We start from the raw sequence: 10,000 nt of genomic DNA on the forward strand, positions 1-10,000 counted from the left end.
GGAGGCGTGATTTTATGAGGGACTCTTCCTCCTTTCCTTCTTGTCCTTCTTTTCTCTCTTCCATCCTTCTCTCCCTCCCTTTCTTCTTTGTGACCTCCTTCCCTGCCTTTCTGTCTTTCTTCCTTCCTACTTAATTCCTTCTCTCCTTCCCTTTCTCTTTTCCTTCCTTCCTCTCCCTCCCTTCCTCATTCCTTCCTTCCTTTCCTCCCTCCTTCCCTTTCTTGTCCTTTTTTTTCTCTTTTTCATCCTTCTCTCCCTCCTTTTTACTTCTTTATGACCTCCTTCCCTCCCTTTCTCTCTTCCTTCCTTCCTACTTAATTCCTTCTCTCCTTCCTTTTCTCTTTTCCTTCCTTCCTCTCCCTCCCTTCCTCATTCCTTTCTTCCTTTCCTTCCTCCTTCCCTTCTTTCCTCCCTTTCTCCCTCCCTCCCTACGTCCTTCTCTTCCTCCTCCCTTCTCCTTCCCCTCCCTCCTTCCCCTCCCTCCTCCTCCTTCACCCTCCCTCTTCCCTCCCTCCTTCTCCTTCCTTCCCCTCCCTCCTCCTCCCTCCCTCCTTCCTCCCTCCTTCCCCTCCCTCCTCTCGTCCTTTCCCTCCCTCCCTCCCTCTCCCCCTCCTTTCCCTCCCTCTCTCCTCCTCCTTCCCCTCCCTCTCTCCCCTCCTCCCTCCTCCTCTCTCCCTCCTCCTTCTCCCTCCCTCCTCTCTCCTCCTTCCTCCCTCCCTCTCTCCTCCTTCCCTCCCTCCTCCCCCCTCCCTCCTCTCTCCTCCTCCTTCCCCTCCCTCCCTCTCTCATCCTTCCCTCCCTCCCTCTCCTCATCCTTCCCCTCCCTCCCTCTCTCATCCTTCCCCTCCCTTCCTCCTCCCTCCCTCTCTCCTCCTCCCTCCCTCTTCCCTCCTCTTCCCCTCCCTCTCCTCCCCCTCCCTCCTCCTTCCCTCCCTCCCTCCTCCCTCCTCCTCCTCCTTCCCCTCCCTCCCTCCTCCTCCTCCTCCCTCCCTCCCTCCTCTCCTCCTCCTCCTCCTTCCTCCTCCCTCCTCTCCTCCTTCCTCCTTCCCTCCTCCCTCCTTCCTCTCTTCCCCTCCTCCCTCCTTCCCTCTCCTTCCCCTCCTCTCCCTCCCTCCTCCTCCCCCTCCTTCCCCTCCCTCCCTCCCTCCCCTCCTTCCCCTATCGCCTCTGTTCCGCCCTCATTCCCTCGCCTCCTCCTCGCATTCCCTCTGTCTCTGTCCCTTTATTATTGTATTCTCATCCACGCTCCACCAATCCATTTATTCGGGCGTGTCTTTATTGTTCTCTTTCTCCTATTTGTGCTTCCTCTTCCTTCCTTTCATCCTCTTCATCTTTCTCAATCAATCATCTTTCCCCTCTTCTCCCCTCTTCGCCCCCGTGTAATCTATCGGCCCTCCATGTGAAAAGAGATGAGAGGGGAGAGAAGGAGAGGAAGGAAGAGGAAAGAAACGGGATAGAAAAAAGATAGAGAAAGGAAAAGAGAGGAGATGGATTTAAAAGTGAACAGATAGGGAGAAAGAATGTGAAAGAAAGTTCGAGAGAGAGAAAAATAAGTTGATAGATAGATCGATAGATAGAGAGGTGGAATGGGTGTGTGTGAGATAGAAATGAACAGACATGAAACAAATGCAATAAAGCAGAGATAAAAGTAACGAAAGGTAGAAAGTAAAAACACAGAATAAGACAAAATAGAGAAAAATCCAAACAAAGGCATGAAAGCAGCAGCAGAGAGAGAGAGAGAAAAAAAAATAAAAGAGAGAGAGAGGGAGAAAGAAAACGAGATAGAGAAAGAAAGAGAGAGAAAAAGAAATATATAAAAGTTAGAGCGGGAGAAAGAAAGAAAACGAGAAAGAGAAAATAAATAAATTAGAGAAAGGGAGAAAGAAAGAAATCGAGATAGAGAAAGAAAGAGAGGGGCAGAAAGAAAGAAAAGAGAGAGTGAGAAAGAAAGAAAACAACATAGAAAAAAAGAGAGAGATGCAGAAAAAAAAGCAAACGAGATAGAGACAGAGAGAGAAAGAGAGCAGGCGAGGGACGAGAGACACGAGAACCCAAATGGGACGGGTGCATCAATCTGGCTGATGTTTGAGTTTAATTGGGAATATACTGGGGGTCAGACAATGCCAAGCCCTCACAGCCCGCTCATTTCAACTTTCACTTTTAATCGACGGAAGCAGCATCGGGTTTATAGATGAAATAACTTCGGGAATCAGATAGGTCCTGCTTTATGGATGAAATTACTTCGGGGGTCGGATAGGCTTGGTTTTATAGATGAAATAACTTCGGGGATCGGGTAGGCTCGGTTTTATAGATGGAATAACTTCGGGGGTCGGATAGGCTTGGTTTTATAGATGAAATAACTTCGGGGATCGGGTAGGCTTGGTTTTATAGATGAAATAACTTCGGGGATCGGGTAGGCTCGGTTTTATAGATGGAATAACTTCGGGGGTCGGATAGGCTTGGTTTTATAGATGAAATAACTTCGGGGATCGGGTAGGCTCGGTTTTATAGATGGAATAACTTCGGGGGTCGGATAGGCTGTTGCTTTATAGATGAAATGACTTCGGGGATCGAATAGGTTCTGCTTTATGGATGAAATAACTTCGGGGGTCGGATAGGCTTGGTTTTATAGATGAAATAACTTCGGGGGTCGGATAGGCTTGGTTTTATAGATGAAATAACTTCGGGGGTCGGATAGGCTTGGTTTTATAGATGAAATAACTTCGGGGGTCGGATAGGCTGTTGCTTTATAGATGAAATGACTTCGGGGATCGAATAGGTTCTGCTTTATGGATGAAATAACTTCGGGGGTCGGATAGGCTTGGTTTTATAGATGAAATAACTTCGGGGGTCGGATAGGCTTGGTTTTATAGATGAAATAACTTCGGGGGTCGGATAGGCTTGGTTTTATAGATGAAATAACTTCGGGGGTCGGATAGGCTTGGTTTTATAGATGAAATAACTTCGGGGGTCGGATAGGCTGTTGCTTTATAGATGAAATAACTTCGGGGGTCGGATAGGCTGTTGCTTTATGGATGAAATAACTTCGGGGGTCGGATAGGCTTGGTTTTATAGATGAAATAACTTCGGGGGTCGGATAGGCTTGGTTTTATAGATGAAATAACTTCGGGGGTCGGATAGGCTTGGTTTTATAGATGAAATAACTTCGGGGGTCGGATAGGCTGTTGCTTTATAAATTATATAACTTAGGGGATCGGGTAGGTCCTGCTTTATGGATGAAATAACTTCGGGGATCGGATAGGCTTGGTTTTATAGATGAAATAACATAGAGGATCGGATAGGTTAGGTTTTATAGATGAAATAACATCGGGGATCAGATAGGCTGTTGCTTTATAGATGTAATAGCATAGAGGATCGGGTAGGCTGTTGCTTTATAAATTATATAACTTAGGGGATCGGGTAGGTCCTGCTTTATGGATGAAATAACTTCGGGGATCGGATAGGCTTGGTTTTATAGATGAAATAACTTCGCGGGTCGGATAGGCTTGGTTTTATAGATGAAATAACTTCGGGGGTCGGATAGGCTTGGTTTTATAGATGAAATAACTTCGGGGGTCGGATAGGCTTGGTTTTATAGATGAAATAACTTCGGGGGTCGGATAGGCTGTTGCTTTATAGATGAAATGACTTCGGGGATCGAATAGGTTCTGCTTTATGGATGAAATAACTTCGGGGGTCGGATAGGCTCGGTTTTATAGATGAAATAACATCGGGGATCGGATAGGCCGTTGCTTTATAGATGAAATAACTTAAGGGGTCGGATAGGTTAGGTTTTATAGATGAAATAACTTCGGGGATCGGATAGGCCGTTGCTTTATAGATGAAATAACTTAAGGGGTCGGATAGGCTCGGTTTTATAGATGAAATAACATCGGGGATCGAATAGGCTGTTGTTTTATAGATGAAATAACTTCGGGGATCAGATAGGCTGTTGCTTTATAGATGAAATGACTTCGGGGATCGAATAGGTTCTGCTTTATGGATGAAATAACTTCGGGGGTCGGATAGGCTTGGTTTTATAGATGAAATAACTTTGGGGATCGGGTAGGCTTGGTTTTATAGATGAAATAACTTCGGGGGTCGGATAGGCTTGGTTTTATAGATGAAATAACTTTGGGGATCGGGTAGGCTTGGTTTTATAGATGAAATAACTTTGGGGATCGGGTAGGCTTGGTTTTATAGATGAAATAACTTTGGGGATCGGGTAGGCTTGGTTTTATAGATGAAATAACTTTGGGGATCGGGTAGGCTTGGTTTTATAGATGAAATAACTTTGGGGATCGGGTAGGCTTGGTTTTATAGATGAAATAACTTTGGGGATCGGGTAGGCTTGGTTTTATAGATGAAATAACTTCGGGGGTCGGATAGGCTTGGTTTTATAGATGAAATAACTTCGGGGGTCGGATAGGCTTGGTTTTATAGATGAAATAACTTTGGGGGTCGGATAGGCTTGGTTTTATAGATGAAATAACTTTGGGGATCGGGTAGGCTTGGTTTTATAGATGAAATAACTTTGGGGATCGGGTAGGCTTGGTTTTATAGATGAAATAACTTTGGGGGTCGGATAGGCTTGGTTTTATAGATGAAATAACTTTGGGGATCGGGTAGGCTTGGTTTTATAGATGAAATAACTTTGGGGATCGGGTAGGCTTGGTTTTATAGATGAAATAACTTTGGGGATCGGGTAGGCTTGGTTTTATAGATGAAATAACTTTGGGGATCGGGTAGGCTTGGTTTTATAGATGAAATAACTTTGGGGATCGGGTAGGCTTGGTTTTATAGATGAAATAACTTCGGGGGTCGGATAGGCTTGGTTTTATAGATGAAATAACTTTGGGGATCGGGTAGGCTTGGTTTTATAGATGAAATAACTTCGGGGGTCGGATAGGCTCGGTTTTATAGATGAAATAACTTCGGGAATCAGATAGGTCCTGCTTTATGGATGAAATAACTTCGGGGGTCGGATAGGCTCGGGTTTATAGATGAAATAACTTCGGGGATCGGATAGGCTGTTGCTTTATAGATGTAATAGCATAGAGGATCGGATAGGCTGTTGCTTTATAGATGAAATAACTTCGGGGATCGAATAGGTTCTGCTTTATGGATGAAATAACTTCGGGGGTCGGATAGGCTTGGTTTTATAGATGAAATAACTTCGGGGATCGGATAGGCCGTCGCTTTATGGATGAAATAACATAGAGGATCGTATAGGCTCGGTTTTATAGATAAAATAACTTCGGGAATCAGATAGGTACTGCTTTATGGATGAAATAACTTCGGGGATCGGGTAGGCTAGGTTTCATAGATGAAATAACATTGAGGATCGGATAGGCTGTTGCTTAATAAATGGAATAACATCGGGGATCAGATAGGCCGTTGTTTTATAGATGAAATAATTCCGGGGTTCGGATAGGCTGTTGCTTTATTGATGAAATAACTTCGGGAATCAGATAGGTCCTGCTTTATAGATGAAATAATTCCGGGGTTCGGATAGGCTGTTGCTTTATTGATGAAATAACTTCGGGAATCAGATAGGTCCTGCTTTATAGATGAAATAATTCCGGGGTTCGGATAGGCTGTTGCTTTATTGATGAAATAACTTCGGGAATCAGATAGGTCCTGCTTTATAGATGAAATAACTTCGGGGATCGGATAGGCTTGTTTTTTTAGATGAAATAACTATGTGGATCGGATAGTCCGTTGCTTTATAGACGAAATAACTTCGGGGATCGGATAGGCTCGGTTTTATAGATGAAATAACTTCGGGGATCAGATACGCCCTGCTGTATAGATGAAATAACTTCAGGGATTACATAGACGGAGGATGGGGAGGAGGGATAGGGGTATAGGATTGTGGATAGGAGTGAGGGAAGGGGATAGGGGATAGAGGGGTGGGTTTAGTGAGGGATGGGGCAGAGAAAGTGGGTATTTGGTGGATAGGGGGTCGGGGGAGGAGGTATGCTAGGGAGGAGGTATAGTGGGGGTGGGGCTTAGATAGGGGAGGGGGAGGGAGGTAAGAGATAGGGGGAGGGGAATATGATGGGGTGGGGGAGGTATGGGGAGAGAAGTTAGAGCGGAGAGAGGGATAGAGAGTTAGAATGGGGAAGGGGGGATGAAGATCACATTGGGGAGGAGGGGGGAATGGAGGGTTGGAGTCAAGGGTGGGGGGAGGGGAGGATAGAGGGGGAACGGGGGTAACTGTAGTATATCGCTCGTCATTTTTACTAAATTCATCCGACCATTTTTTATTTATTTGTTTGTTTTCGTTTTTTTCTTTTTATGATATTTCATAAACGGAAATACACTTATGATTCCGTTTAAATCTTTTCTTTTCTTTTCTCTTGCTCTTTCCTTTTTTTCATCTCTTTCTCTATTGCTTTATTATGTCTTATCTATATATCTATTATATCTTTCTTTCTCTTTTCCCATCTCTTTCGTTCTCGCTATATTAACATGTCTACCTATCTATCTATCTCTTCACTCTCATTTTTTTCTTTCTTTCTCTGTTTCTGCATCTCCTCTTTCTCATTTACTCATTCATTCCTTTCCCGTCAACAATTTCCGTTTTTTTTATTATAAATTCTATCTGTGATTAAACTGAGAGACTTTAGATACCAAATGGAACCTGAGGGGAGGGGGAGGGGGAGGGGGAGGGGAGAGGGGAGAGGGGAGAGGGGAGAGGGGTTGTAAGTTAAAGGCTCTGCAGGCTACCGTTTTATCCTTTCAATTGCAATCATCAGTTTTCTCCTCTCCTCGTGCGTTTATCAGGTTTCTATATTTCCTTTTTTTCTGTATAACATGTGTTTATTACGTTTTCCACATATTTTATTATCATTACTTTCAATTTATTTATTTAATTTTGTCATATTTCATATTGTCGTCCATTCTCCTGTTCGCTCCCTTTTACCTCGATCATTTTTTTATTTACTCCCACTTTTTCTGTATTAATTTCTCTCTCTCTCTCTCTCTCTCTCTCTCTCTCTCTCTCTCTCTCTCTCTCTCTCTCTCTCTCTCTCTCTCTCTCTCTCTCTCTCTCTCTCTCTCTCTCTCTCTCTCTCTCTCTCTCTCTCTCTCTCTCTCTCTCTCTCTCTCTCTCTCTCTCTCTCTCTCTCTCTCTCTCTCTCTCTCTCTCTCCCCCTCCCTCTCTCTCTCTGTCGGGTGTATCGCTTGTAGAAATGTGACGCGTTTGTAGCATTATCCTCAGTCGTGATTGATTCCTCGAATCCTGTGTTTACCCGCTGCTCGCGTAGTCCTCGGGCAGAGAGCGGGTACCTCGGGTCCTTCAGTGATTTTACGCACTCAATGCATAACAGACTCTAAAACATTAAGGACACTAATTATGATAAGCGTAGACCAGATAAACGTAATGATAAGCGTAATGCTGACAGGAGGATTCTTGGGGAGCGGAGAGAAGCATTGACTCTCCTTCGCGGATATTATAGGTCAGCGTCTAACCAGGGGTCAGTATGGGGTCGGGGTCCCCTCTTTACGATGTGGGAATGGATGAAATGGGTCTTTGTTGTGGACAAGTGGATGACGAGGCAGCTTTAGAGTGAATCCACGTGATCGAGTATTTTTTTCCAGTGTGGATAGCCAGGAAAAAGCCGTTATTCCCATTGGCTTGCAAACTAACCTTTACGGGGGTATTAAAGGGGCCACGCAACGGGGTCGAGAGCATCATAATTCCGAGCAGCACCGAAGGAGGGCAGAGGGAGGCCGTATCTTAGGGCGCGGACCGAGGGGGAGGCGGAGCAGATCCCGCCGACGAAGGGATACAAGGGGACAGCGATAACTCCCCCGCAAGAAGGAGAGCAATAACCGGAATTATTATCTTCGAGTGTCCAGTGATTCCGGATTCCGCTAGACAGACGCAGTATTCATAGCTGGAGCGGGGTACAGACGGGTGGCGCCGGATACGGGGATGTGGTACGCCAGATATGACTACTGCGCTGCAGTTGGAGACAAGTTGTGAACCTGTCAGCAAGATCGCGATACAGGTTTCGCAGTGGGAGGCGCGAGAGCTAGGATCGATAAAGGGTAAAGGATTAAGCGCTGCTGCTACAATTTTGAAGGCCTGCATACAAGGCTACATGTAAAAATATATATATATATATATATATATATATATATATATATATATATATATATATATATATATATATATTTCTGTAGTTCAACAAGCAAGAGATCGCAGAAAAGATGGAGAAATGGTCTCTAAGCAGTCGGACGTGTAGGGAGAAGAATCTAACAACCAACAAGACTTGCAAAAGAAAAGTGCCGATGACCCTGCAAAGGAACAAAGTGGCATTCAAAATTACTAATACAGGAAATGTATAAAGTATAAAGACTAGCGTAGGGAATGTCCTCCGTTACTATCATAAAAAAACAAAACAAAGTAATCTGTTAAAAAAAAAAAAAAAAAAAAAAACGGGCATCAATTCAAAAGGAGTGGCCAGACTTCAAGAAATGTGAAGAAAAAAACACAAGGATACTTTTAAGATCTTACAGTCTGTTAGTAGAATATTATCATTATTATGGTGTACTTTGAATAACCTCAATGTACTTCAAAGTGACAATATTAATTATATTAATTTGTGTAATTCAAGAATTGAGTTAAATCTTTATGAACATAATACATTTATTAATTAATAATCAATTATCAGTGTAATGTAATAAAATCACAATATCAAAGAATATGTCAAACAAAAAATGTACGACATTATTTAGGATCTTGACACTAGACAGTTATGACTCACTCTTATATAATTATGTCATGAAACCTTGACAAAAACAAAATCAACATTCAAAATTACGTTATATCTTAATGAAACAAACATCAAACAAAACAGAAAAAATTATGAAAGCAATTAATGCTTGAATAGCAAATACTTAAATAAAATACATGCTCTGTGAATTGAATGTCATTCTAAAAGAATAAACAAATAATTTTAATAAGCACAAACTAAGTTGTATTTATATGTTATTGCGTTAATGTTATTTCTGTTATTACATCTTACGCTCTGTCGAACAATAACAGGACTTGTCACTGCCTGCACACTTCTGTTGAGCTATCCATCTTAGGAAACACTTAGTAATTTGAGTAAACACAAACTAACTTATATATTTCCTTTAATTGTTAATAAAGGTACATCTACCTCAATATTGCCAAATTAATTATATTTGATAATCAATTTATTTCATTATATGTTCATTAAGATCTTCACTTTCTCCCTAAACCTAATTATGTTCCAGAATAGTTCTCCCATGTTGCCAGAATAACGTCCATGTTACTGTTTCCCATTTCTAATTCCTGTCCACCTTGTTCCATCACGATAGTACACTAAATCACTTCCTGAGCGCTACTACCCTATGCTGTTATCACTTATCAATTTCTTATAGTTTGAAAGATACAAGCATCAGGACTTTTCTGTGTCAACATTTTTTTATACTCTATTTATCACTTTTCACTTTTTCTACCTACTATCCGGCTTATTTTTTTCTCTATTTTTTTGTAACTGCTTCCTTTCCTGTCGACTGCTCGAGTCCGCTATTTATGACGTCTCGTTCAAGCTTGTTTGTTTGGCCCGTCCATATGGGATCCGCCTTTGCCCACTTGTTGTTCACGTGATGATGATGAATTCCTTCGTGTGTCAACGACATAGAGTTATCCTCAGTGCGTTGAGTCAGCTTTATATGCAGATGACATATTGATATAAGGGAGTACACAGCGTCGTTGACAAACTGCGCTGAACAAATTAAGTAGACATTCAAACACTGGGACTGATTAAAATGAAGAAAAGACCGTCTTAGAGCGAAGAAAGAGGTAGCATGAGAGTTGTGTTAAGTGGCAGACAAGTGGTGAAAGTACTGACATGTGATTATCAAGGTGTGTATGTTGGGTTTACTGCTTCAAGTAAAGATGCTGCAGTCAATCATGTAAGGACGCAGTGTAAGGCATGAGCACTTGCTTGTGGCAGAG

The sequence above is a fragment of the Penaeus vannamei genome, chromosome 34, assembly GCF_042767895.1.
Source record: "Penaeus vannamei isolate JL-2024 chromosome 34, ASM4276789v1, whole genome shotgun sequence".
NCBI lineage: Eukaryota > Metazoa > Arthropoda > Malacostraca > Decapoda > Penaeidae > Penaeus > Penaeus vannamei.